General features: G+C 42.9%; 1 protein-coding gene across 1 annotated transcript in view; it reads left to right on the plus strand.

Moving 5' to 3' along the window:
* BTD (biotinidase) overlaps nucleotides 1-4,309 on the plus strand; it is a 65,750-nt gene that overhangs the window by 12,109 nt on the left and 49,332 nt on the right. The window contains exon 3 of the mRNA XM_037524618.2: nucleotides 215-313. The gene's annotated coding sequence lies outside the window, so the exon portion shown is untranslated. The remainder of the gene's footprint in view (nucleotides 1-214; nucleotides 314-4,309) is intronic.

Here is a 4,309-nt window from a genome sequence, read left to right on the forward strand (position 1 = left end):
TTTCTCATTATTAAAGTGTCTGACCATCTATGGTTTTAGAAAACACAGTTTCTCATAAATAAGATGGTGGCTAGACATTACCTATACTTCCCTGCAGGAAAGATTTCCTTCTGTTAACCTTGCAACTGGCTTTTTCTGTGTCTCTTATTCCAGCCTGAAGAATGCCCAGGCAGATGTTTACATTCTTAGCCTGAGTTCATTTTTACTTTCTCAGAGTAAAGAAGCAACTCAGACCTGCCAGTCCCCTGGAACCTCTAGAGGACCCATCTCCAGCTGCCAACTGACTACAGCTGCATGAGAGACCTCAAGTGAGGTAAGGAGAATCAGTTGAGTCCTCTCAACACACACACGAGATGAGAGATGATGGTGCATGTCACTAAGTTTTAGGATGCCTTGTTGCAAATAGAGAATATTGAACTAGCCATGCCTGAAGCTGACCTAATGGCAGGATGATGAGATTCCCCCCAAATTAGATCATCCTTAGTTAGGGAAGCAGGAGGCAGGAGAGAGGAAGGTCTCCAAAGTAGTCGTACCACTTAGTCAAAAGAGATGGAATGTTAACCTCTGGTGATAGAACTCAAAATGTGGCTACCTCTGGGGGGTGGAGGCTGCTAGAAAGCACAAAAGAGTCTTCTGGATTGCTGGAACTGTTTTATATTTCGCTCTTGGCAGTGGTTATGCTGGACACATACTTAGAGAAAAGTTTTTTGGGTTGCCTACCTAAAATAACAAATGGAAACTGGAGCTCAGGAGCAAAGATAATTTCTATTATAGAGAATACAAAAATTAACCAATTAATTATACCTGCTCCAAACCTACTATATAAATGGAAACAAGGAATTATGACCAATGCATGAATATATATAACTATGTAAGAAAAAAGGATTAATTACGTGTGTAAATACTGAGTGACCAAGGTGCCAAAGAGGAACATGACCGAGTGTGGAGAATTTAAGAATATAAATTACAAAACTGCTGGAATACTCGCCTCACAATTCCTGCTCGATGAATTAAATTACACCTATATGGTGGCCTGCTCAAGGTCACTGTCCCTGGAATTAGAGCTGAAGGAGGTTTTGAAATTGTCTTTCACTGGTTCTCAAATGAGCTTCACAGGGGCCACTTGGGAGCTTTGAAAAGACTTATGTCTGAATCCCACCAAAGAGAGGTTAAGGCAGTCGGGTTGGGCCATGGCCTGGGAATCAGTGTTCTTAGAAGATTCCCATTTGGTCTAACAAGTGACCGAGGTTGAGAACCACTGGCCTGTTTCTATCACTCTTTTCACAAAGGAGAATGCAGGGGCTCAATAGTGGCAAATGGCTTCTGAAATATCCTTTCATTGGTTGCAGCCAATTTTCTCTGATGCTAATGGCCCGGAGCTGTGCCGTGGATAATGCCAAACAGTGAATAATCTAAAAATAATTTCAATTTGGTTTGGGAAGGCAGCACGTGACTTCCCGGCTGCCGACTGGCCTGGCTAATTCAGTTTGGCTCAAATCTCTGTGCCTTTTCCTGGGTATACACTGATAGCCCAGACCTGTGCTGAGGTGTGGAAGGAAGGAGGCCAAATGAAATATTGGAGGGCGTCCTGCCGCAGTGGGCCGCAGGCAGGCTGAGAAAGGCACACTGACTCTGTGGACCTGGAGACTTCTCTCACCAGAAGATTCCACAAATGGACGCAGCTTGACTTTTCTTGACCCTTGACTCAGTGGAGGTTGGGGTTCAGAGGTGTAAAGGAGGAGGGGAGAGGGGCTAAGGGCTATCTGAGAGCTCTTTGGCACTAGGCTGCGTGCTAAGTGTTGCTATGAACAGCACACGTACCAGACGGCTCTGAGCTAGGCCTTCCATTAACCCCATGGTAGAGATGAGAGAACTGAGGTTCAGAGATTGGGATAACCACCAAAGCAGAGCCAGGAGAGAAACTCGGGCCTCTCATACCCTGTCCAAGAGAGAGCATCTGGCCTGCCGCTGAAAACCATCAATAGATGGATGGGTCAGATCCCTGGACTTTTAAGTCCCTATTTTTCAGCTCTAGCACTCTAAAGGCGACATTAATTTATGCTGTCGCTGGCCTTTGGGCAGAGCCCAGGTCTCCCAGGCTTTGCACCACTCCTCTTCTGAGTCTGCGTCCACTAGGGTCAACGGTGGGTCCACCCCAGAGAGACCTGGGAGAGAAGCCTTGCCATTCTAGCCTATAGTTCTTAGCAACCAAGGTGCTCCCACCCCATCTTCCTCCTCCCTGGGTTCAGGTCTGCAGCCCTTGGGGGCTGGTGGATCTCCTGGCCTTTTCCAGTTCCTTTGGGGTATGTCACAGGTGTCTTCCTTGTAAAATCTCCCGTTTAATTCTATCTTGGCACTTGAGTATGCAACATACAGGATCACCTAAGTGTTTGCTACTCAACTAGGTTTAATGAACAAAATGTCAAAGTAAGTTTTGACCAGCATCCAGCAGCTTCATTTTAGAAGCTTATTCCAAAGCTGATCTTTCCAAAGAAAAATTTCTACTAGGAGACTAATATCAAGACCACTTTTACTATCTAAGGACAGTTTTATCAAAGTGCTCCTGGACTAATCTGGCCTTTACATGCTCAGACTGACCTCTGCTGGACAGTATTAACCTGCCAACATCCCCCCCCCTTCCTTTTAATAAGGCCAGGAAAAGAACATTTATTTTCCTCAAATGACATAGTTCAATTCATAAATATTCGCCAAGTCCTCTGCACTACATTCCAGGAAAATCTTGTGCTGCCCTTAGCTGCCAGAGGCATGGCCCATGGGCAGAGGGGGTCACGGTGGGTGATGTGAGCTACCCACTCTCAGCGCTCCTCCCAGCACTGCTGTCATGCAGTCCAGGCCTTCTAGTGTATTTCTTAGAAGTACTTCCGAGTACCTGCTGCCTGGACCCAATTTCAGGGACCTGTCCAGTAAATCCACACCTCCCTGCAGGTAGGTGTCTTCTGGGTTCATACCTCAAAGCTGGAGTCCACCGTGTCACTTATGCCCCTAACTGTTCAGTGGAGACCAGTCTGATGTGTCTGGTGGCAAACAAGCTTAAGTTAGATATAAAGTCCTAGGCTCCAATTCATAGAAAATGGCAGATAATAAACACGAATGACCCTGGAAATACTTTTCTATTTTTAATATTCCTTTAAAATAACATTTCTGATGATAAAAATTACATAATTTTTAAATCTGTGAAAGAAGGAAAAGAATGAAGAGAAAGTAAAAATGGCCTGCACTCCCATCTTCTCTCTGGGTGTGTGTGTGCACAGTCTGGGAGTCTATCCTGACCGGACACATCCATCCTGTAGCTTGCCTGTGTCACACAGTATTATGTTGTGATGGTTTCTCCATTAGTAAACATTCCTTAACATTTTTATTTTATGATGCCAGCAGGTCATAATTCATGTAACCGATGTTGTCTTATAAACATCATTTATATTAGGGCTGTTATTAAATAAAACTACTTAATGTATGTATGTATTTCACCAAAATTTTTTTTTCAGGATAGTCACTGAGTAGGCTCCCTGGGTCAAATGTTATAGGGTCTGAACATTTTTAGATTCCAAATGCAAATAGATAGAAGTGATCATGGATATGTACCAATTTCAACTTCCACCACAGTAACAGCAGCAACCATTTCACGTCACCCTCACCCATGCTGTGAGATGTAATTGAAGAAGTGCATAGGCCAAGTGCATAGGCCAAAAAAAGGATTTTTCAGTCTAACTTATGTATCCATACTTATTCATACTCCTATTTTTAGTGATCATTTATATTTTCAGTTCATTATACATTCATGCCCTTTGTCCATTTTTCTCTGCATATATTAACATTTTCCTCATTTATGAGTTCTTTTTATAATTAAGGGTGTTGACTCTCAATGTGGCACATAAGCAAAGTGACTAATCCAAACATTCCCAGAAATTACTATTTTGGGTGTGATTTCTCCTTTGACTCAGTAAGTTTTTTTCCAGAAAAACAAAATAAAGCCAAACTCCAGCTCATGAAGTATAAGCATTGAGGGGACTAAGGGGTGAAGTGGTCACAGGTAAACTATGAGGTAGAAAAAGCCATTGTATCCCAACTTGCTGACCGTCCTTTGTGTCAGGAAACTGGAGCTTTTTTTGTTTTAAAAAGATATGTGACTTTAAAATGGATTTATGCAAAAGAACACACATGTTAACCAGCAGTTGGACAGTTAATACTACTGTATCTCCTCTTCTTTCATCTGGAAATGGTGATTTCTGTAGTAGACGGGCAGGTTCTGTTTTTAATCAAATCCTTTACTAGAATATATCAGAAGTAC

This window comes from Talpa occidentalis, unplaced genomic scaffold, assembly GCF_014898055.3.
Source record: "Talpa occidentalis isolate TD23 unplaced genomic scaffold, MPIMG_talOcc4v2.1 talOcc4.10, whole genome shotgun sequence".
Taxonomy (NCBI): domain Eukaryota; kingdom Metazoa; phylum Chordata; class Mammalia; order Eulipotyphla; family Talpidae; genus Talpa; species Talpa occidentalis.